This window comes from Macaca nemestrina, chromosome 11, assembly GCF_043159975.1.
Source record: "Macaca nemestrina isolate mMacNem1 chromosome 11, mMacNem.hap1, whole genome shotgun sequence".
Lineage (NCBI taxonomy): Eukaryota > Metazoa > Chordata > Mammalia > Primates > Cercopithecidae > Macaca > Macaca nemestrina.
This window is the reverse complement of record NC_092135.1, coordinates 1,774,602-1,799,848: the sequence shown is the minus strand read 5'-3', so window position 1 is coordinate 1,799,848 and position 25,247 is coordinate 1,774,602. Positions and strand designations below refer to the sequence as shown.

Sequence of the window (25,247 nt, the reverse complement as noted above, 5' to 3'; positions counted from 1 at the left end):
TGTTTATGGTTTCTTTGAATAAACATAGAAATTGATCCTCCCAGTCTTAAAACTTGAGAAAGTTACATTTATCTTATCTGACTTCCTGTTTCAGGAACCAACTATCAGGCCTCCCAGATAGTATCATGGAGCTGAAACTCACCATATCACTGCATTTGCACAATGAAACACCGGAGCCCTCACCCACTAAGATTGCCTAACTGACCACTTGCTCCTGTTGACCAGCTCCTCTTCCTTACTCTTCCCTAATTTCTATTTTCCCACATGTGGTTACATTTCTTCCCTGCTACATAAGCCCCTAATTTTAGTCAGTCAGGAAGATGGATATGAGACTGATCTCCTGTGTTTTTGGTTGCAGCACGTAATCAAAACCTTCTTCCTTGGCAATACTTATTGCCTTAATGATTAGCTTTCTGTATGGTGAGCAGCAGCATCCGACCTAACCCCTGTCGTTTTGGTAGCAGTAGTAGAAACTCAAACTCCAGGCTCCTGTCTACTGTGGCTGATATAATGTAGTTTTAAACACATACTCACATCTTGCTAGGCACAAGCAGGTATGCATTTCCCAGCCTCACTGTAGCTATGCTGGGCTTATGTAATTGGACTGAACTGATAAGTCACTTCTAGGCTTAATTTCTGAAACTGGCTTTCATGATCCTCAGTTTTTTCTGTTCTTACTGCAGTGATCTTAGAGGGCGTGTTTCAAAGGGAATAGTTTTAAGGTAGAAGAGGGTACCCTACATAAGACCGATTTGAATAACAAACCTTTGATAGGTGGCCAAGTGCTAGCAGCCCTCACTCTCAGCGCCTCATTGGCCTCAGCGTCCACTCTGGGGGCGCTTGAGGGGCCCTTCAGCCTGCCGAGGCACCGTCGGAGCCCCTTTCTGGGCTGGCTGAGGCCGGAGCCCCTCCCTCTGCTTGCCAGGAGGTATAGAGGGAGAGGCGCGGGCGGGAACCGGGGCTGCCCGCTGCGCTTGCCGGCCGGTGTGAGTTCCCGCGGGGCGCGGGCTGGGCGGGTCCCACACACGGAGCGGCGGCCAGCACCGCCTGCCCAGGGCAGTGAGGGCCTTAGCACTGGGACCAGCAGCTGCGGAGGTAGTGCCAGGTCCCCCAGCAGGGCCGGCCTGCCGGCGCCGCAACCTCTCCCCGGGCCCTAGCTGCCTCCCTGCAGGACAGGGCTCGGGACCTGCAGCCCGCCAGGTCTAAGCTCCTCCCCCTGCCGTGGATTCCTGCGCGGCCTGAGCCTCCCCGACAGGCGCCGCCCCCTGCTCAGCGGCCCCTGGTCCTATCAACAGCCCAAGGGCTGAGGAGTGCAGGCGCCGCTGTGGACTGGTCGGCAGCTCCGCCTACAGCCCTGGTGCAGGATCCACTGGGTGAAGCCCGCTGGGCTTCTGAACTGGATGGGGACTTGGAGAACTTTTATATCCAGCGGGAGGATCCTATGTGCACCAATCAGCACTCTTGTGTCTAGCTCAGGGTTTGTGAACATGTATCTAGCTAACCTAGTGGGAACTTGGAGGACTAGCACTCTGACTCTGTGTCTAGCTCAAGGATTGTAAATGCACCAATCAGCACTCTGTGTCTAGCTCAAGGATTGTAAATGCACCAATCAGCACTCTGTGTCTAGCTCAAGGTTTGTAAATACACCAATTGGTACTCTGTATCCAGCTAACTCTGTATCTAACTAACTAGCACTCTGTGACTGTGTCTAGCTCAAGGATTGTAAGCCTACCAATCAGCACTCTGTCGAAATGGACCAATCAGCTTTCTGTAAAATGGACCAATCAGCAGGATGTGGGTGGGGCCAGATAACGGAATAAAAGCAGGCTGCCCAAGCCAGCCAGCGGAAAGCAGTTGTGGTGGCTTTGGGCACTGTGGAAGCTTTGTTGTTTACCTCTTTGCAGTAAAACTTGTTGCTGCTCACTCTGGGTCCACCCTGTCTTTATGAGCTGTAACACTCACTGGGAAGGTTTGCAGCTTCATTCCTGGAGCCAGCGAGACCACGAACTCACCAGGAAGAACAAACAACTCTAGATGTCCTGCCTTTAAGAGCTGTAACACTCATCACGAAGGTCTGTAGCTTCACTCCTGACAGGAGACGACGAACCCAACAGAAGGAAGAAGCTCCAGACGTATGTGAACGTCTGGGGAAACAAACTCCGGACACTCCATCTTTAAGAACTGTAACACTCACGTGAGGTCGGTGGCTTCATTCTTGAAATCAGTGAGACCAAGAACCCACCACTTCCGCACACACCTTGCTGTTAAGCCACTGACACTTGGAAATTGGTTTGTCCCTGTAGCGTTAGGTATTATATCCTGATTAATAACCATCTCATATTCCTTTTAGTGCAGCAATAAGAGACATTATCAACCACCACCTGCCAAAATGCGGAAACGCACCCATCTTTCTGCGTGGACACTTGCAGGATGGGTGAATTGGGAAGAGAGGAACTGGTACAGACAAGACGATGGGGCTCCATTGCGACTGTACAGAGAGGTATAGAAAGTGGAGGCTGGAGAGTGCTGAAGACAAAAGATCATGGGAACCAGAGGTCTTAGAACATTTAGCCAACCTTCCCTTCTATCCTCCTTCCCTTTTTATCAATGTATTGAATATTTTTGTGTAATGAGTCTGGGCAGTTTTAGGCATGGCACATAGGATCAGGGTGCTGTGAGAAAGTTTCTCTCTCTCTTTTCTGGAGACTTTTGAGATCACAGTGTCCAGTATTTGCCAGACAACTAAGAGACTCCTCACTACTCACCACGTGTCAAATACAAGTCCAAGGATTGCGCTAACACAAAGTGAAGAATTTATAGAATAAAAAGGAATTAAAAGTCAACTCAGATAATTTAGAGAAGCAAATGTAGTTAACCTTTTATAATACAGAAAAAATTTTAAATTATTTGTAAAGTACAAGAACATATAAATATAGCTAGAATTAATGCCCACTTTCTGTCCATGTAGTACCTACATTTACAGTTACCATGGAAACAATTTAGAAATTAGTAAAAATCAAGTAAATGGAAGACAGGTCGTGACAGCCAGGTGGTATTTCTCCGTTGGAGTGGGAGGTTGCAGATAAGCAGAGAGGCCTGGAGTGACCCACGTGATGATGGGTTAGAGTCGAAGACATCAGTATGAACCTATGCTCTGCTTAACTCATAGACATAGACATAGATGGGTAACTCTAGACATAAGTATGCACATATGTATATACACAAATTGGTATACACACATTCATTTCCTTGCTGTGTCAGCTCAGAGTGCCTAGAAGCACTGAAACTCTGGTAGCAGTGAGCACAGCTAGTGTTCAGACCTTGGTTTCTAATACTTTTCTGAAATAGGTACTCAGACTTTTCCAACGTATACAACTTTTATTTTTTTTTTCTTTAGTTTTATTGCACTTGCTAATATGATGCTAAATAAGTGTTGAGAGAGGACATCTTCGTCTCATTCACAGTTAGAGGGGCAAAGCTTCCATTTTCTCACCGATAAGTACCAGGTTAAGATTAGATTTGTGTAGATACTCTTAAGTTGATGAAGTTCCTCCTGTGATCCTAGCTTGCTGGGAGTTTTCATCATAAATGAGTATTGGGTTGTGTCAAATGCTTTTTCTGCATCAATTGATCTGATCATATGATTTTTCATATTTACTTTGTTGGGGTGCTGGATGACAATGCTTGATTTTCAAAAGCCAGAGCAGCCCTGCATACTTGGAATAAACCTCATTTGTTGCGAGTTCTTGCATGTATGTTCAAGAGAGATATTAGTTTGCAGTTTTCTTGTAATATCTTACCTGGTTTTGATATTTGGGTAATGCTGGCCTAGCTAGGATGTATTTTTTACTTGTATTTTCTGGAAGATGTTAGATAAAATTTGAATTGTTTCTTAAATATTTGATAGAATTCAGCAGTGAGATCATATGGAATTAGTTCATTTGTGGGGGAAAGGTTTTAAGCTACTGATTAAATTTTTAATAGATACAGCCCTTTTCAGATTATTTATTTCTCTCAGTGTTTTTAAGTAATTGATACATTTTATCTAATTTATCAGTTGTGTGGGTGTAGGTCTTCTTTTTCTTTCATTATCCTTTCATCTTTCATGGAATCAGTACTGATGATCTCTCATTCATCTCTAATATTAGTAATTAATTTTCTCCTCATTTTTCTCAGCCTGGTTATTGGTTAATCAATTTTATTGATCTTTTCAAATAACTAACTTTGTTTCATTGATTTTCTGTATTTATGTGTTCAATTTCATTTATTTCCGTTTTGATTTTTTTCTTCCTGCAATATGTTTACGTTTCTCTTCTTTCTCTACTTTTCTAAGATGGAAGGCTTAATGACTGATTTTCAATCTTTATTCTTTTATAATATATGCATTTAATGCCATATTTTTCATCTAAGCACTGCTTTTGCTACATCCTGCAAATTTTGGTAAGTTGCATTTTCATTTTAACTTAATCCAAAATATTATATTTTTAAAATTTATCTTGAGAGTTGTTTTATCCATGTGCTAAATTATAATTTCAAAGTATTTAGGGGTGTTCTAGCTATCTTTCTGTTATTGATTTCTAGCTTAATTCGTGTAATCAGAGAAGGTGTACTGTATTCCATTCTCTTAAATTTCTTAAAATGCACTTTAGGGCCCAGAATATGAGCTTGAGAAGGATATGTATTCTGATACTGTTGGATGGATTTTTTGTAAATGTTTTTAGATCAAGTTGATTGACATTGCCTTTTAGGTCAATCATTTTCATACTTATTTTTTTTTGCCTGCTGTTATCTTTTACTAAAAGTGGGGGATTGAAGTCTCCAACTGTAATGGTAAATTTACCTACTTTATCTTGCAGTTCTGTAAGTTTGGGCTTGCATATTTGATGTACCTTGCAAGAGAGTACATCCAGTTTTTAGGTACGTCCCCATTAAATGGTGTTTTGTCTTCTTGGAAAAGAGACTACATTATAAGAATGTAATGCTGCTATTTATGCCTAAATTCCCTCATTCTGAAGTCCATTTTGTCTGAAATTAAAATAGCTACTCCAGCTATTTTGATTAGTTTTAGCATGGTATGTATTTACCATCCCTTTATTTTAAACTATCTGAATCATTATATTTAATATGGGTTTTTGTAGACAACATATAGTTAATGTTTTTAAATCTACTCTAAATGATTATTGATAGAAATGGATTTATATATGTCATATTTATAACTTTATTCTGTACATTGCATTTGGGTTTTTTATTAGTTTGTTTCTTTACTCTTTCCTTGCTTTCTCTGCTTTTTATTTGAAAACTTTATATAATTTTATTTTACCTCATTACTTAGCATATCAATTACACAATTATACTTTAAAAATTTAGTAGTTGCTCCAGAGATTTAAGTAACCAACATTCTTCAAATAACACAATGCAACTTCCCATGTACAGTTGTAACATCACAACAGACTATTTCCTACTCTTCTTCATCTTTATGATATTATTGCAATTATTTTAATTTATGTATATGTTGTAAATACCCAGTACATTGTTACTATGGTTACTTTAGCAGTTATATTTTAGATTGGTAAAAATAATAAAAATATTTTATTTTTATTTCTTCTCCATTGCTATACATTTTAATATGTAGATCTGAGTTTCTGACCTATATTACTTTCCTTCTCCCTAAAGAACTTCTTTGAATATTTCTTGTAAAATAGGTTTACTGGCAATAAATTCCATTAATTTTTGTCTGGAAAAGTCCTTATTTTCCCTTCATATTTAAATGATTTTTCTTCTCAATATAGAATTTTAGGCTGGGAAGTTATTTTTTTAGTAACTTAAATGTTTTCCTTCACTTTGTTCTCACTTTCATAGTTTCTGACAAGAAGTCCATGATAATTCTTATTTTTGTTTCCTACAGATAAGTTGCTATTTTCTTCCTCTTGCTTCTTCAAAGAATTTGTCTTTGTCTTTGTTTTTCTGCACTTTGAATCCTTTGATGTAGCTTTTCTTTAGAATTGATCCTGCTTGGTATTTCTCTGATCTTCCCATATACGTAGTTTGATGTCTGCCATTAGTATTTGGAAACTTATTGACCCTCCTTCCTTCAAATATTTCTTCTGCTTCATTGTCTCTCTTCCTGTTTCTATTAATTCAATTACATGTATGTTACACAGAGATGTAAAAGTCCTTCAGCTTCCTTGATTTTGACTCCCTTTTGATTTTGGGTTTCCCTGTGTGTTCCTCCTCACTAAGTCTGCAGCTCTTAGTTCCTACATCTGTAACCCTCTGTGACCATACTGAAGCCCAGTTGATGTGAGTGAAGGAAAGCATTCTATACTATTATGACTAAATGTCAATCTATTATTGAACGTGTGTCTTTAGGCTGTTCATGTTCAGAAGTGTTTTTCTAGTTGTGTGGTTTATTTCTCCCCCTCTGATGAGACAGGCTGGCTAGAGGGGGTTGGAGCGGGAGCAAAGCTCTTTCCCCAGCTAGGATAACACTCTGGTAAAGTCATTTCTCCTGGATAGTAGGCCTTTGCTATAGAAAAAGCTTTGGGTATATTTCACAATGATTATTCTTTCTCTCCTCTCTAGTGGGGTTCATGGAGATAAAACCCATGAAAAGTGGGGATATTCCTAATACTGCATCCCCAGGAATTTCTCTCTCTCAAGTTAGCTCATGCTCAGCCCTCAGGTTTTTGTCGAAATTGCTGTTTAAATGTCCCTACTGGTTTATGGCTGCAGTGGCTTCTCCCCTTGGCTGTTGAGCAGCTCTTGGCTGTGACTCTAGGTTTTCCTGTCTGTCAGGATTTTGTAGTCATAGTTTGTCTTGCAACCTTAGTTTTCTGATGAATCCAAGAAAAGTCGTTAAGTTTCTGTTTGCTCAGCTTTTTCTTGGTGTAAAGATATAAGTAATAACTTTCAAGGCCTTTACATGTATGATCCAAAACTGAAAACAAAAAAAAAAATGAGTTTAAAAACCATTTTTGGAAATGTTAAAATGTACAAAATGCAAATAAAAGCCATCCACAGTCACATCAACCAGATTAAACTATTATACTGTTGTAAAACTTTTGGCATATTTTTCCAGACTTTTTTCCCTCACATCCTCAAAATTTACTATTATTTTTTCCAAAATAATACATACTCATTTTAAATAATTAAAATAGTGGAAAAAGTTGTAAACAAAAAGGCAATGTCACTTGCGATGCTATCATCCATACACAATATTAATATTAGGTATTTTAGACATTTTTAGTCATGTACATAACAAGTGATATAAAATGCTCTTCTATAAGTAAAATCATATTATTATGGACAAGAAGGGACAAACGAAGGCTGCATTCTTTGCAACTTCTTGGTCTCTGCTTTGTCTTGAGAGACTTTGGCATTTACCCTACTAGTGTTTGCTTCACTTATGGGTGCAGCGTCCTCCATTCCCATGGGAAGACCCTCTGACTATGCATCTTACCTCCAAGTCACCATGTGGTTCTAGGAACTTTGCCCTTTTACCTCATCTAAGTGCTTTGGATTTCTTTATTATTATTATTATTATTATATTTGAGGCAATATAAGGAAAAAAATGAGCACAACAACTAAGATTGCTTCTCTGCAGGGAACTTGTGAGGAAATGAGGTTTTTTCCTAGTTTGTCTTGATGGTTGCTTGAAGGGTTGATGTCAAGTCGGGCTTAGCAGATAAAGTATGGTTCATGCCAGAAGTTTCTCTGTTCTTGCCACCAGCCCCGGGTTTTACGGGTTGTTGCTTTAAGCTGTCCTGCATTTTATTTGTGTTATTGTTAATGGTAAATCCCTGCTGTCCCTGTGGTACTTTTTCTGATTTTATTAGTTATTAGAAGAGGAAAATGCTCTGAAAAAGTTTCAATTCATCACGTTAAAGTCATTTTTCCCCATTATAGTTAGCAGTTTGATTAGTAAAGTGTTTCTTAAATTTGTTTGCTCACCATTGGTTTCTACTCTCAGCTTTTCCATATGTGTTCAATTTTGGCTGACACTTTGGTTGATTTTAATCTTTTTAAATGTATTGAGACTGGTTCTGCCACCTTACCTGTGATCTATCTTGAAGAATGCTCTATGTGTACTAGGGAAGAATGCACATCCTGCTATTGTTGAGTGGTGTCTGTGTATGTCTGTTAGGCCTAATTCATTTGTGGGGTATTCAAATCTTGTATTTCCTTACTGAATTTCTATCTAGTTGTTCAGTCTATTATTGTAAACGGGATATTAAAATTCACAACTGTTATTGTAGAACTATTTTTTTCTTCAATTCTGTCAATGTTTGCAACATATATTTTTGGGCTTCATTATTTGTTGCATATATGTATATAATTGTTTTATCTTCTTTCATCAATATATGACCTTCTTTTTCCTTGCAACAATTTTTTACATAAAAGTCTATTGTGTCTGACATTAATATATTAACCCCAGCTCTCTTTTGGTTATAATTGTTATGAACTATCTATTTTCATGCTTTAACTTTCAACTTATTTAAGTATTGGGGTCCAAATTATGTCTTTTTAAAGCAGAATATAGCTTGATCATGTTTCTTTCTTAATTTTCTGCCAATATCTGTTCTTTGGTTGGAAAGTTTAATATATTTATACTTAAAAATTACCAATTAGTGATGATTTATTTCTACCATTTTATTATTTGTATTCCTTATGTCTTATATCTTTTGTGTTCCTCATTTCCATAATTACTCAAGGGAACCTCTTGCCTCGGTTTCTCAAGTAGCTGGGACTACAGGCATGCACCACCATGCCTGGCTAATTTTTTTTATTCTTTGTAGTGATGAGATTTCACCCTGTTGCCCAGGCTGGTCTCAAACTCCTGGGCTCAAGTAATCTGCCTGCCTTGGCCTCCCAAAGTGCTGGAATTTCAGGAGTGAGCCACCATGCCTGGCCTAGTTCACCTTCCTAATCCCCAGTTTCTTCTTCTGTAAAACGTGGAGATTTCAGTATCTCCTTTGAATATTTCTTGAGAGAATCAGTGAAACCACATGTTAAGAGCGATGCACAGGGCAGGGCCTGGTTTCGTGATATCCATTAGTTACTGTATAATTATTAGTGCAGTTAGGAAATTCAACCTCTATTTTCCTTCCTGGAGCATGCCTCTCTCAACTCTGAGATCCCTGATTGTCTCCGTCAGAAAACAAACAAACAAGCAAACAGAACTTGTAGGGAGCTTGATACTAGCAGAGTGCTCTGTGAGGTGCCTGGGGCTGGGGGCGACACAGAGGAGGCAGAGAGTCTGTCTTGTCAGTGTGGGAAGATGAAGCAGAGGCCAGCAGGATCCAGCAGCCAAGGCTCCTGCAGCATCAGTGCTGAGCCAGGGGCCTGGTGAAGCGTTGCAGCAGGGCGAGAGGGAGAGAAACACTGCACTGCCAGCTTCTGCAAAGTGGTTCAGTTGCTTCAAAACTCCTCAGGTTTCTTCCTTCTCCTGCATTTTGTGCCTCAGAGAAGAGGTCTATGGCCAATGAAATTTGAGTATAGTTGTGATTTGTCTATCTCTGAATGTTTATAAAATGTCTTACCTTCATAATTGCAATTCAAAAATGTAGGCAGATATCACTGTCTTCTGATTGCTCTGCTCTCACTCCCCTACAATCCATTTTTTAATATTAGCCAGGTGAGTCTCTTTAGAATATAAATTATGTTGTTACCTTCGTGTTTAGAAACCTGCAGTGTCTCTCGTGGCCTTTAGAATAGAACCTGGGCTCCTCTCCCTGGCCAGGAGGATGGGTGTGGCTTGGCTTCTGATTGCCTCTCTGACCCCCTTTCCTGGCTCCCCCTGCCCACCTCCTCTGACTCCAGCAGAGCCAAGTCCTGCCTGGTTGTGCTGCTGGATCATTACCACCTTAGAGACTCGCACTGCTGTTCCCTCTGCTGACACTTTCCACCTCAGATGCCTGGCAGGCCAGATCCAAGCTCCAACCTCCTCTCCAAAGAGACATTCTCTGCACAGCCTGCTCCACTCCACTCCCACCGTGTCTCTTGCCTCATGATTTTTCATTTTTCTTCCTCTCACCAATCACCAGCACTTACATTTCTGCCTGTGTATACTACAACCAGTGAACTAAAAGTTTTTTTGATATCTATTCTAATTGGCCACAACTTTCACTCTGACTGGTTCTGTGTATCTGTACTGGATGCCAAGCGTTTATATCATTACTCTAGCTTACCACTAACTGTGGCTATCTTGTTCTTTTACATGCTTGTGGTCTGTCTCTCCCCACTGCCCATAAGTTACCTGGGAGCAGGAAATAGCCTGGCAGTGTGTCGGAGACTGCTGGGCATGGGCAGCACGGGCCCTCGCTAGGGATCGCCCTGGAAAAAACGGATGACTCCTCCCAAGAGCAGTGTGCCGAGCCCTGAATCTCTAGATTCTCAGCGCTTTTTAAAAAATTAGGAAACACATTTTCTTCTATTATATCCCCAACTATTGCTTCTGCTATTCCTAAGTAAACCCTGCATTTCTTAGGTTGAATCTCCCTTTTCAGTTCTCAGTTTTTAGCATCTTTTTCTTTCATTCTTTTTATCTCTTTGCTATTTTAATTTTTCACATACTCAACTGTGTATTCTTCTGCCTCTAATGCATCTTTTAATTCTGTTATTTAATGTTGAATGTTCTCAAGTTCTTCCACTATCTGTTTCCTTTCCAATTCAGCCTGTCCCTGGACACTTGCCTTTTTGCTACATTTTTATACAAGTTGTGTGCCTGCATCTTGTTGAAGACACCAAATGATAATGTCTGAACTTCAATTTATTGAAGAAAATCATTTCTTCCTTGTACTTTAATTAAAGCTTTGAGTTAATTTTATTCATTTATTATGTGGGATTTTTTTACAAGCTTTGTAAATCTTTAACCCCCTCGCCCCTGCCTTTACCTAAGGAAAGACTTACCCAACCTCAGTGAGCAGTGCTGTCCACCGAGGTGTTAGTACCCTCTTTCTCAGAGCTGGAGGACAAGGGAGCCTGACGTGTGCAGCTACTGCAAAACACTCAGGTAGGGCCTTACTTCTGAATGTAAGTGGACTCTTAACTCCGTGGCCTGACTCTCTCAGCTGGTGAAAAGTGTAAAACCTTTGAACACTCAGTGTGCATCACCCCAGAATGCATCTAAATGCCTCATCCTCCAGGTGTGCAAGCTGTACCTCCCAGGATACAGTGCCCTGAACCTCACCCCTACCTGTTGTCTGGAGCCCATATCTAGAGTTTGTAATCAATTTTCATGCCACAGGGGTGATCGGGGTGGGGATACAAAGACCAGTTCTCAGCGTTTTAGGTTCCACGTGGTTCTTTTATGTTTTTATTCATTCATCATTATTGAGGTATAATTGACAAATAAAAGTTGTATATGTTTCACGTGCACAATATGACGTTTTGATATACAGGTACATTGTGAAGTGATCACATTCAAACTAATTAACATATCCATCACCTCATAGGAGATAGTTGTTATTTTCTTTTTGCATATGTGTGGTGAGAACATTAAGATCTACGCTCCTGGCAAATTTGGAGCAGACAACACATTATTATTAACTATAGTTACCACCGTGGAACTTAGCTCTCCATAACTTACTCATCTTACATTGCTGAAACTTTGTACCCTTTTTCCATCTTCCCATTTTTCCCTCCCACACTTCCTGGTAACCACTGTTTGCTTCTACAAGTTTGACATTTTTAAATCCTATGTTTGAGATCCTGCAGCATTTGTCTTTCTGTGCCTGGCTTATTTCATTAAGAATAATGTTATCTAGGTTCACCCATGTTGTTACAAACGGTAGGATTTCCTTCTTTTTGTGACTGAATAGTATTCTGTTGTATATTATACTACATTTTCTTTATCCATTCATCCATGAATGGACATTTGAATTGTTTCTGTATCTTAGCTACTGTGAGTAATATTTCAGTGAATATGAGTGCAGGTATTTCTTCAAGATACCGAGTTTGTTTGCATTTGATATACACCCAGAAGAGGAATTGCTAGATCATACGGGAGTTCTATTTTTAATTTTTGGGGAACCACCATACTGTTTTTCATAATGACTCTACCAGTTACATTCACCAACAGTGTAAAAAGGTTCCTTTTCTCTACATCCTAACCAATACTTGTTATCTTTTGACTTTTTGATGATAACCATTTTAACAGGAGTGAGCTGATATCTCCTTGGGGTTTTGATTTACATTTCCCTGATGATGAGCAGTGATGTTGAGCATCTATTCATCTACCTGTTGGCCATTTGAAGGTTTTGTTTTGAGAACTGTCTACTCAAGACTTGTGTCTATTTTAAAAATTGGAATATTTATTTATTTATTGCTATTTTGTTGTATGAGTTCCTTATATATTGTGGATACTAATACCATACAGTTTGCAAATCTGTAAGTTGCCTCTTCACTCGGTTGATTGTTTTCTTTGCTATCTAGAAACTTTTTAGTTTGACGCAATTCCACTTGTCTATTTTTGCTTTCTTTGCCTGTCCTCTTGGGATTGTATTTTTAAAAAGTCCAGACTAGTTCTTACTATTTAACTTTTTTTAAAAAAAATAAGTTTTTAAAAAAATTTTTGTGGGCACACAGTAGGTATATATATTTATGGGGTACATGAGATATTTTGGTACAGGCATGCAATGCATGATAATTACATTATGGAAAATGGGTATCCCTTTCCTCAAGCATTTATCCTTTGTGTTTTAAATAGTACAACTATATTTAGTCATTTTTAAATGAACAAATTATTATTCACTATAGTGCCTCTGTTGTGCTATCAAATACTAGGTCTCATTCATTCTTTCTAATTGTTTTTGTAACCATTAATCTCCACCTTCCCTCTTCCCCCTACTACCCTTCCCAGCCTCTGGTAATCATCCTTCTATTCTATATTTCCAGGAGTTCAATTGCTTTGATTTTTAGATCCCACAAATAAGTGAGAGCATGTGGTGATTGTCTTTCTGTTCCTGACTTATTTCACTTACCATAATGACCTCCAGTTCCATCCATGTTGTTGCAAATGACAAGATCTCATTATTTTTTTATGGCTGAATAGTACTCCATTGTGTATAAGTACCACATTTGCTTTATCCTTTCATTGGTTGATGGACATCTAGGTTGCTTCCAAATCTTGGCTATTGTGAACAGAGCTGCCACAAACACAAGGGAGCAGAAATCTCTTTGATACACTGATTTTCTTTATTTCTGGTATATACCCAGCAGTGGGATTACCCTATTTTTAGTTTTTTGTATTTTTTAGGAAACTCCAAACTGTCCTTCGTTGTGGGCATACTAATTTACGTTCCCACCAACAGTGTATGAGGGTTCCCTTTTCTCCACTTTCTCACCAGCATTTCTTACTGCCTGACTTTTGAATAAAAGCTATTTTAACTTGGGTGAGATGATATCTCGTCGTAGTTTTGATTTGCATTTCTCTTATAATCAGTGATGTTGAGAACCTTTTCGTATACCTGTTTGCCATTTGTGTGTCTTCTTTTGAGAAATGTATATTCAAATATTTTGCTCATTTGAAAAATCAGATTATTAGATTTTTTTCCTATAGGGCTGTTTGAGCTTCTTACATATTCTGGTCATTAATCCCTTGTCATATGGGTAGTTTGCAAATATTTTTTCTCATTCTGTGGTTATCTCTTCACTTCGTTGATTGTTTCCTTTGCTGTGCAGAGGCTTTTTAACTTGATGTGATCTCGTTCGTCCGTTTTTGCTTTGGTTGCCTGTGCTTGTGGGGTATGACTCAAGAAATTTTTGCCCAGGCCAATGTCCTAAAGAGTTTCCAGTATTGTCTTTTAATAGTTTTATAGTTTGAGGTATTAAACTTAAGTCTTTAATCCATTTTGATTTGACTTTTGTATAAAGTGTGAGATAGGAATTAAGTTTCATTCTTCTACATATGGATAACCAAATTTCCCAACACCATTTATTAAAGAGAACGTCTTTTCACCAATGTATGTTCTTGGCACCTTTGTCAAAAATGAGTTCACTGTAGGTGAATGGATTTGTTTCTGGGTTCTCTGTTCTCTTCCATTGGTCTATGCGTCTGTTTTTAATGAGTGTAATATGCTGTTTTGGTTACTATAGCTCTGTAGTATAATATGAAGTCAGGCAATGCAATGTCTCCAGTTTTGTTCTTTTTGCTTAGGATAGCTTTGAATATTCTGGGTCTTTTGTGATTTCATATAAATTTTAAGATTTTTTTATGTATTTCTGTGAAGAATGGCATTGGTATTTTGAAAGGATTTGCATTGAATCTGTAGATTTTTGGGGGGTAATATGGACATTTTAACAATATTGATTCTTCCAATCTATGAACATGGAATAACTTACCATTTTTGGAGTCCTCTCTAATTTATTTCACTAGTGTTGTATAGTTTTCATTATAAAGGTCATTCACTTATTTAGTTAACTCCTAGGGATTTAATTGTATATGTGACTATTTTAGAGGGGATTTCATTTTTTAAGTTTCTTTTTCAGATTGTTCACTGTTGTCATATAGAAATGCTAGTAATTTTTATATTAGTTTTGTATCCTACAACTTGGCTAAATTTGTTTATTAGTTCTAATAGTTTCCTGGTGGAGTCTTTAGATTTTTCCACATACAAGATCATATTATCTGCAAACAGGATAATTTGGCTTCCTTTCCAATTTGGATGTCCTTATTTCTTTTTCTTGTCTGATTGTTCTAGTGAAAACTTTTAGTACTACATTGAAGTACAGTCATGAAAGTGGGCATCCCTGTTGTGTTCCAAATCTAAGAGAGAGGGCTTTTAGTTTTTCCCCATTTGATACTATACCAGCTGTGGGTCTGTCATATATAACTTTTATTATGTTGAGGTATGTTCTTTTATACTCAAGTTTTTGAGGGTTTTTATCATGAAAGAATGTTGAACTTTATCAAATGCTTTTTCAGCATCAATTGAAATGATCATAAGGTTTTTGTTCTTCATTCTGCTGATATGATGTATCCCCTTGATTGATTTGCATATGTTGAACCATCCATGCCTTCCTGGGGTATGATCTTTTAAATGTGTTGTTGAATTCAGTTTGCTGGTATTGTTGAGAATTTTTGCATCAATATTCTTCAGAGATACTGATCTGTAGTTTTCTTCTTTTGATGTGTCTTTATCTGGTTTTGCTATCAGATAATACTGGCCTTGTAGAATAGTTTTGGAAATATTCTCTCTTCTATTTCTTGGAACAGTTTCATTAGGATTGGTATTAGTTCATCTTTAAATGTTTAATAGAATTCAGCAATAAAGTTACTGCCTCTTGGACTTTTTTTACTAGGAGTTTTTTAATTATTATGGCTATCTGGCTATCATCTTGTTACTTATTATGGGTCTGTTAAGGTTTGGAATTTCCTTATGTTTCAATCTTGGTAGGTTGTATGTATGAAGGAAATCAATAAATTTATTTATTTCTTCTAGATTTCCAATTTATTGACATACAATTGCTTCTGTTAGCCACTAATGGTCATTTGGATTTCTGAGGTATGAGTTATAGTATCTCCTTTGTCATCTCTGATTTCATTTATTCAAATTTCCTCCTTTTCCTAGTGTCACTAAAGGTCTGTCAATTTCATTTGTCTTTTTGGAAAAACAGCTATCTCTTTTGTTGATCTTTTGTATTTTCTTCACTTCAAATTCATTTGTTTCTCCTTGATCTTTATTATTTCTTTTCTTGTACTAATTTTGGGTTCAATTTTCTCTTGCTTTTCCAGTTCTTTAAGATGCATCACTAAGTTATTTATTTGAAGGTTTTCTTCATTTTTGAGGTAGGCACTTATGGCTATAAATTTTCCTCTTAGCACTGCTTTTGCTGTATCCACTAGATTTTGGTATTCTGTGTTTCCATTAACATTTGTTTCAAGAGATTTTTCAATTTCCTTCTTAATTTCTCTATATCACCACTGGTCATACAGGAGAATATTGTTTAATTTCCATGCATTTGTATAGTTTCCAAAATTCCTCTTGTATTGATTTATAGTTTTATTTCATTGTGGTCAGAGAAGACACTTGGTATTATTTCAAATTTTGAATATTTTAAGACTCGTATTGTGTCCTAACATGAGCTGTCCTCAACATAAGAATGATCCATATGCTGAGGAGAAAAGTCAGTATTCTGCAGCTTTTGGATGAAATGTTCTGTTAATATGTATTAGGTTCATTTGTTCTATAGTGAAGATTAAGTCTGATGTTTCTTTGTTGATTTTCTGTCTGGGAGATCTGTCCAATGCTGAAAGTGGGGTGTTGAGGTCTCCAGCTATTACTACATTGGAACCTATCTCTTTTTAGCTCTAATAATATTTGCTTTTATATCTGGATGCTTCAGCGTTAAGTAAATAAATATATATGTTATGTAAATAAATAAATATACATATTTACAATTGTTATATCTTCTTGCTGAATTGACCTCTTTATCGTTATATAATTACCTTCTTTATCTCTTCTTACAGTTTTTGTCTTGATATCCATTTTGTCTGATGTTAGAATAGCTACTCCTTCTCTCTTTTGGTTTCCATTGGCATGGAATATCTTTTTCCATCCCTTTGTTTTCAGTCTGTGTGTATGTTTGTAGGTGAAGTGTGTTTCTTGTAGGCAATAGATCATTTGATCTTTTTTAAGAAATCTATTCAACCACTCTATGTCTTTTAATTGGAGAATTTAGTTCATATATATTCAATATTATCATTGATTAGTAGGGACTTACTACTGCCACTTTACTTGTTTTCTGTTTTTTTGTGTGTTTTTTTCTTTCTTTCTTTTTCTTTTTTTTTTTTTTTTTTTTTTTTTGCAGTCTTTTTCTTCTTTCCTTCTTTCTTGTTTTCCTTTGAGTGAAGATGATTTTCTCTAGTGGTATGCTTTTAATTTCCTGCTTTTTAGTTTTGTGCATCCATTGCATGTTTTTCAATTTGAGATTACCATGAGGCTTGCAAATACTATCTTATGATCAATTATTTTAAACTGATGACTCTTAGTTTATCCAGTACTGTCTTATAACCCATTGTATATATTATTGTATAACCTGCTATTTTAAACTGATGACAACTTAACACTGATTGCATAAACAAGCAAACAAGTATACAAAAAGAAAACTAGTAAAAACTCTACACTTTAACTTCATCCCCCTGCTTTTTACCTTTTTGTTGTTTCTCTTTACGTCTTATTACACTGTATATTTCGTGAAAAGTTGCTGTAGTTATTACTTTTAATTGGTTCATCATTTAGTCTTTTTAGTTAAGTCAAGAGAATTTTACACACCACAATTAGTGTTATACTATTCTGTGTTTTTCTGTGTGCTTACTATTAACAGTGAGTTTTGTACAGTCAGATGATTTCTTCATGCTCATGGACATCCTTTTCTTTCAGACTGAAGAAATTCCTCTAGCATTTCTTGTAGGACAGGTCTTGTGTTGATAAAAACCCTTCAGCTTTTGTTTGTCTGGGAAGGTCTTTATTTCTCCTTCATGCTTAAAAGCTATTTTTACCAGATATACTATTCTAGGGTAGAAGTTTTTTGGGTTTTTTTTCCTTCAGCACTATAAATATGTTGTGCCCCTGAAAAGTCTGCTGTCAGATGTGTTAGAGCGCCATTTTATGTTATTTTTTTCTTTTCGCTTGCTGCTTTTAGGATCGCTTCTTTATCCTTGACCTTTAGGAGTTTGATTATGTTTTTTCTTTTTTTTTTTTTTTTTTATTTTTTGAGATGAAGTCTCATTCTGTTGCCCAGGCTGGAGTGCAGTGGCACAATCTTGGCTCACTGTAAGCTCTGCGTCCCGGGTTCACGCCATTCTCCTGCCTCAGCCTCCCGAATAGCTGAGACTACAGGTGCCCGCCACCACGCCTGGCTAATTTTTTGTATTTTTAGTAGAGACAGGGTTTCACTATGTTAGCCAGGATGGTCTCAATCTCCTGACCTCGTGATCCACCCACCTCGGCCTCCCAAAGTGCTGGCATTACAGGCGTGAGCCACCACACCTGGCCAGGAGTTTGATTATTAAATACCTTGAGGTAACTTTCTTTGGGTTAAATCTGCTTGGTGTTCTATAACTTTGTACTGAAATGTTGATATCATTTTCTAGGTTTGGGAGGTTCTCTGTTGTTATCACTTTTAATTAACATTCTATCTCTTTCTTTATCTCTTCTTTAAGGCCATTAACTCTTAGATTTGCCCTTTTGAGGCTATTTTCTACTTGTAGGCATGGTTCATTATTTTTTACTCTCTTTTCTTTAGTCTCCTCTGTGTATTTTCAAATAGCCTGTCTTCAAGCTCACTAATTCTTTCTTCTGCTTGATCAATTCTGCTATTAAGAGACTCTGACATGTTCTTCAGTGTTAGTTGCATTTTTCAACTCTAGAATTTCTGCTTATTTTTAATTATTGCAATTTCCTTGTTAAATTTATCTGATAGAATTCTGAATTCCTTCTCTGTGTTATCTTGAATTTCTTTGAGTTTCCCCGAAATAGCTATTTTGAATTCTCTGTCTGAACAGTAATATATCTTTGTTTTTGCAGGATTGGTGCCTGGTGCCTTACTTACCTCATTGGGTGAGGCATGTTTTCCTGGATGGCGTTGATGCCTATAGATGTTCTTCAGTGCCTGGGCATTGAAGAGTTAAGTATTTATTGTAGTCTTTACAGTCTAGGATTGTTTATGTCTGTCCTTCTTGGGAAGGCATCTTAGGTATTTGAAGGGACTTGGGCCCCAATCCCAATAAAGCTGTGGCATTTGCAGACTCATAGAGGTACCACTTTGATGGTCTTGGATAAGGTCTGGAAGAATCGTCTGGATTACTAGGAAGATAATCTTATTCTTTTTCCTTACTTTCTCACAAACATAAGGAGTCTGTCTCTCTGTGCTGAGCCACCCTGAGCTGGCTATGAAGTGACGCAAGCACCCATGTGGCCACCAGCACTGGGACTGTGCTGGGTCAGACCTGAAGCCAACACAGCATTGAGCCTTGCCCAAGGCCCTTCCCATTAGGGTGGCAAGGCCGCTCTGTTCAGAGTGCTATCTTGGAGCCAGGGATTACAGTAAAAAACCTTAGCAATGTACCTGATGTTCTATTCTAATGCAGCTGGGCTGGCACTCAAACCACAGTACAAACTCCTTCCTGCTTGTCCCTCCCTTTTTCCACAGGCAGAGGCCCGTCTCCCTGTTGAGGGGGTTAAACCAGGCCACCACTGATGTTCGCTTGAAGCCCAAGAGCTCTTCTGTCAGCTTGTGGTGAATGCTGCCAGGCCTGGGCAGTGTTACTTGCATTTTCTGCCTTTCAGGGCAGTGGGCTCCCCTCTGGCCCAGAGCAGGTCCAGAAATGCTTTCCCAGAGCCTAGGCCTGGACTTGGGGACCCCAAGAACCTGCTTGTTGTTCTACCCCACTGTGGCTGAGCTGGTACCTAGGGTGAAGACAGTCTCCTTTGCCTTTTCCTCTGCTTTTCTCAAATAGAAGAAATCTTTGGAGGCAGCCGCCACAGGTAGGAATGTGCTGAGTCACACCTGTAGTCAGCACATTTCAGAGCCCAAGGTTCCCAGTGCTCCCTGGGTGTTGCTGCTTGTTATTCAGTGCCCAGGAGCTCTTTAGTCAGCAGGTAATGAATCTTATCAGGAGAGGGTCCTTCCCTTCAAGGCAGCACCTGCTGCCCTTTTGGCTCAAGATGTCTAGAAATGTTATCCGGGGAGCTAGGGCCTAGAAAGGAGGCCTCGTGACTCGGTGCTCTACCCTACTGTAGCTGACCTGGTATCCCCAAGTTGCATGACAAAGTCCTCTTTATTCTTCCCTCTCCTCTCTTGATTTCTGGTTCCTGTGATGGTGCTTTTCTGTGTGCATATAGTTATTAGAATTTGGTGTTCTAGTAGGGGAACAAATAGAGTGGGCTTCTATTCTGCCATCTTACTCTGCCAATCCAGTTTTTACTCTTGAAATGTACCTTAAAAGGGAAATTAGAAGAGGTGAGGTCAAGAATACAATTGCCATTTTAAACAGAAATAATCACAGTGTTGTTGTTGTTGTTTTTTCTCCAAGATTAACTTTTTAAACCTCACACATGAAGTACTCTAGTGTCTTTCACTTTTGGCTGCTTTACTTTCCCTCACCTCTCGTTACTATTTGTTTAAACTTAACTATATTTATCCACTGTCCTCTCATGTGCCCCTCCACCTTACTGAAAATGGCACCAGCACACTGCTGTCTGCTGAAATACGTTTTCCAAGGGGACCCATGGTCTTCTGTTTGCTAATATTTGTTACCTGCCTCTTCTTTGTCCTGATCCCCGCTCACTTTCATTTCGTGAGCTTCCTGGACCTGGTTCCTTATTTCTTATTGACTGTCTATGATCACCCCTTGAGATTTCCCACTGGTGAGCTTCTGCAATCATGCTCCAAAGCCCCAAGGCTCTCTTGTCCTTCATCTCACATGGTTGTATGCTTGTACCTTGGTGAGCATGCCCATCCTGTCGACCCCTTTCTGCAAATGACTCTTTTGCACTGATCTTGTCTGCAAGCTCCACCCATTTCCAGGTCTCCTTTCCTGCAGTTACACAGAGGGACACTTCCCAGCCCCCTGCTGTTAGGTTAGGTGGGACCATGTGACTAATTCTGTCTAAAGTTATGTGAGCAAAGGTGCCATGTTTCACTAGTAGGCCAAAGTATTTAAAACCCAGTTTTTGTTTGTTTGTTTGTTTTTTGAGATGGAGTCTCGCTCAGCTGCCCAGGCTGGAGTGCGGTGGCACGATCTCAGCTCACTGCAACCACCATCTCCTGGGAAAACCCAGGTTTTTAAAAAGTACATTTTAAAAAACTTTAAAATAGTGTTAGATTTATTAAAAACATGGTGAAGATGGTACAGAGAGTTAACCATATACCCCATACCCAGGAACCCCTCTTGCTAACATCTTACATAAATGTGGTACTGGTCACAGTTAATGAAACACTATTGGCATATTATTATTAACTAAAGTCCATACTTTATTCGATTTCCTTAAATCTTACCTAACGTATTTTTTCTGTTCCAAGGTCTTATCTAGGATCACATTTAGTCACTGTCTCCTTAGGCTCTTCCTGGTTGTGACAGTTTCTCAGAGTTTTCTTTTTTTTAAAACCACTTTATCGAGGTATGAATGACATGCAAAAAGCTGTACATATTTAATGTATATGACAGATGAATTTGGAGATAAGTGAATGCACATGAAACCATTAACACAATCGATGCCCTAAACATACCCATCACCTCCCAAAGTTTCCCTCTTTATTTATTATTATTATTATTATTATTATTATTATTATTAGAGACAGAGTTTCACTCTTGTTGCCCAGGCTGTAGTGCAATGGCTCAATCTTGGCTCGCTGCAACTTCCGCCTCCTGAGTTCAAGTGATGCTCCTGCCTCAGCCTCCCAAGTAGCTGGGATTATAGGTGTGTGCCATCATGCCTGGCTAATTTTGTATTTTCAGTGGAGACGGAGTTTCACCATGTTGGTCAGGCTGGTCTCAAACTCCTGACCTCAGGTGATCCACCTGCTTCGGCCTCCCGAAGTGCTGGGATTACAGGCATGAGCCACTGTGCCTTGCCCTATCATTGTTATTGTTTTGAATGGTGGTTGCCAGGGCTGGAGGGAGAAGGAAATGGCGAGGTGGTAGTGAGGCAGTGGTGGTGGTGGTCCAACATTTCAGTCATGCAAGATGAACAAGTCCTAGAGATCTGCCGTTCAGCATGGTGCCTGTAGTTTACAATACTGTGTTATATACTTCAGCATTTGCTAAAAGGGTGCTCTTATGTCAAGTGTTCTTGTCACAAAAATGACTACATTTGAATGACTTTTCTTCATTTTTGAGAATTACTGGTTAGGTGTTTTATGGAAAGTCCCCATGTTGGGATTTGCCTGATAATTTTCTCATGATTAGCCTGGGGTAATGTGTTTTGGGGAGGTGAGGTGCCATTCTCATCACACCATATCATGTCAAGATCAGACTATCAACATGGCCTATCACTGTGGATGTCAACAGGGATCATCCGTGTCTGTCAGGAGCCTTCACTGTAAAGTGACTGCCCATTTTCATGTTGTCTGGGAAGTCGCTGTACCCACACCTAGAGAGTGGAGAGTTAGGCTTCACCTTTTGGGGGCGCATGGTTCAGTGTTGTCCATACTCTACTTTTCCCTCGTGCCATGGGCAAGAAATCAACTTTTGTTGTTCCTGACATGAAGTTTATTTGTTATTCCAGCACAGTATGCCATGGGCAAGAAATCAACTTTTGTTGTTCCTGACATGGAGGTTTATGTATTATTCCAGCACAGCCTGATCCATCCTGATTAATACGTCAATTTTTCCATCTGCCTAAATGGTTGTCCCAGTGGTACTTCAAACTTAGGACACCTGAAACCAATTTTGTCAAACTCCCCAGCAACTCTCCCCAAGTTTCCTTTTCTTAAAATTAAATAAATCACTCTTATTCTAAATGTCCAAAATTCAGAAGCTTAATACCTCTTTAGCTTACAGAAAATTGCCCACAGTATATAACATGACTTCATGAATAATACATTTTTCTCATTCGTATTCTGCATTAGTCAGAGTCCTTAGTTCTGGCAAGCAAGAGTAAATGACTGACTATACCCAATCAAGAAGGAAAGGAAGGCTACTGAGTGGCTCCTCACTAAATCAGTGGTAAGGGCAGAGAAGCTGGAGCTCAGGTGGGCCCAGAGGCAATGAAAGGATTTAGGCCATGGCCCAGAATATATGCCCCACTGGACATCTGAAGTCAGTGCCACTGAACTTTGCAAACTTCATTGATCCAGTCTTCCCCAAACCACAGCCTCTGCTGGCCTCTCCACTCGCTGTTGCCATAAGGGATTTCTCAGATCTTTCAGGCTTGCTTCATTCCTGTAAAATTCACAGACCCAAGTGGTACCTTGGTGGGTCAAGCCTGGGTCACAAGCCCACACTTAGTTGCTAGGGGACAGGCTGCAGGGACATCTGGTTCTGCCTTCAAACATGAGCCACATATTTGAAAGTCTCCAAATTACAGAAGAAAAGTATACAGATTCTGAGGAGCACAAAAGGCCCTGGTCTGCTATAATCCTCATTTGACAGTTGAGATTCTTGAGAAGCAGAGGCTAAATGCCTTGTCCAAGGCCACGTGATGAGTTAGTGGCAGGGCCAATTTCAGATCTCAGGAGTCTAGAATTAAAGTCTTTTCATTTTGACCTCTGTGCTGGTCTTTCCTTCCTTATTACCCTCGGTGATAGAGCCCTATTGATGGCTCTTATAACCTGCTGTCTACGCTAAAGCAATCAACTTCTATCTAGTTCCAAAAGTACCAGTGATTCCACAATTACATAGAGAATAGATTCAAACTCCACCTGATCCTATCAAGCTTCACCACTGCCCTTGCCTCACACTCCACTCCCCTTTACTCTCACTTCATCCTTTAGACATAGCTAGGAACCTGAACCCTTGTGGTTATAGTAGCGTCTCGGGTGGTTCTTACTGAAGACTGAAAACCTAGACCCAGCTCAGTGTCACACCACAGCAATCCCTGTTGCTTGAATGTGCCTCCAAGCTTCCGTATCTATAACATTTTCCATTACTTGATCTGTAATGCCAATAACTTCATATCTTTCCTTACCTCTGATTTAAAGTCATATTATCCTCCAGAAGTGCATTTTCCAGGCCACCTCCTCCAGGAAGCCTGCCCAGCACCCAGGTGAACTGCCTCTCTTCTGCTCAGCACTCTCATGTCCCAGTCATACCACAGGCTGTGGCCAATGGTCCTTCTGCCTCCCTTGCTGCCTTTAATGCCTATGAGGAGAGAAATCTTATCTTATTCATTATCGTAGCCTTTCTACATAGTAGTTGCTCAAAATGCTTTTGTTTACTTGAATTGTGTTGAAGTAGCTAGGGATGGAACTAGGAATAAAAAAAGTCACCAAACCAGAATGAAGCACAGTTGCTGCTGTTGTTCTGTGTGTCTTCTAGGAAGACAAAGAAGTAGTTCAATCGTAAGGCTGCATTTCACTGTGGATACAGAGCCATCAGATCCTCTCCTATTTTATCAGGAAAATTTTCACCCACAAATCCCATTCACGCACACACAAATCATGAGGCATAAAGAAAAATTCTGGACATGCTGTCACTCCCAGGTTTGATGAGCTGCTTCACTTATGTGAGTCTGAAAAGATTCTTATTTCAGGTTTACACTTATGTCTCCATTCATTTTGTTCTATAAATAGCCTGTCTCAAAGCCTGGTGACTGTAGTCATGTCCAGCACTCGACACTCTTCTACCTTTGCTTGCCATAGCGACCAGAGCAGACAAGCAGGACCAACAAGGGGAACCCAGCACAGCAAGCAGCAAGGAAGCTTCTTTTATCCCAAAGGTCCATGGACCTGAGGCCCAGAGACTCTCCCTTACCAAGAGGCGTGAGGCTGGCTGGAGAAACCTAAAGACAAACTCAGACACAGAAAGTTGTTAGGCCCAAGAAACTCCATCCCGTCCAGAAGTATGTGTAGATGCGGGGGGTACCAGTAAGGGAATCCACCAAGGCTCTCCCTGACCAAGAGATGCCAGTCCCCAGGCCTGGGGGAGTCTCACTTGCCCTCACAGGCAGCAGCAGGGAGCAGTGGGAGCTGCTCCATCAACACCAGGAAAACCAATGAGACCAAATTAACTCTGCCAATTGTCTAACCATTCAACATCATTGGAACTATGGCCCACTAAAGCAGACCAAGACCTGTGTGCTAAGCCTAAACAGATTGTCTGCCTGGTCTGCTAAATTAAGAGACTTAATAGGACCCAGAGTCCCTCAGCATAATAGAAAAAGTGTTTAGGATACAATAAAAGATTACCCATCATTCCAATATCCAGATCCAAAATCACCAAATCAAATGAGAAAAAAGCAATCAATGGATTCAGGTCTTGAGACTCAGGGATTTTGAAGCATGATAAATATGCTTCAACAAGAAATTACAAATCATAAGACAAGTGAAAAATAGAAAATCTCAGGAGGTAGAAATTATAAATGAAAATTGTAGAGCTGGAAATTATAAAAAGTGAAAAAAAAACTTGTTGGATGGTCTCAGTAACAGTGCAAATAACACAGAACATAGTCAGTGAACTTGAAAATAGATTAAAAATATTATCTGAGCAGCACAGGGAAAATAGACTGATAAAAAATGCATAAACAGCACCTCAGGGGACTATGAGACCATAACAAAAGATCTAAAATTCTTATCGTTGAAGTTTC

The 25,247-nt window shown here is 39.2% G+C and overlaps 1 long non-coding RNA gene across 1 annotated transcript in view; it reads right to left on the bottom strand.

The window, feature by feature from the left end:
- Nucleotides 1–5,806: 5,806 nt before the first annotated feature.
- LOC139357050 (uncharacterized) overlaps nucleotides 5,807–25,247 on the bottom strand; it is a 57,905-nt gene continuing 38,464 nt past the window's right edge. The window contains exons 2-3 of the long non-coding RNA XR_011609644.1: nucleotides 23,631–23,803; nucleotides 5,807–6,937 (exon numbers count right to left, since the gene is read on the bottom strand). This is a non-coding gene — a long non-coding RNA (uncharacterized lncRNA). The remainder of the gene's footprint in view (nucleotides 6,938–23,630; nucleotides 23,804–25,247) is intronic.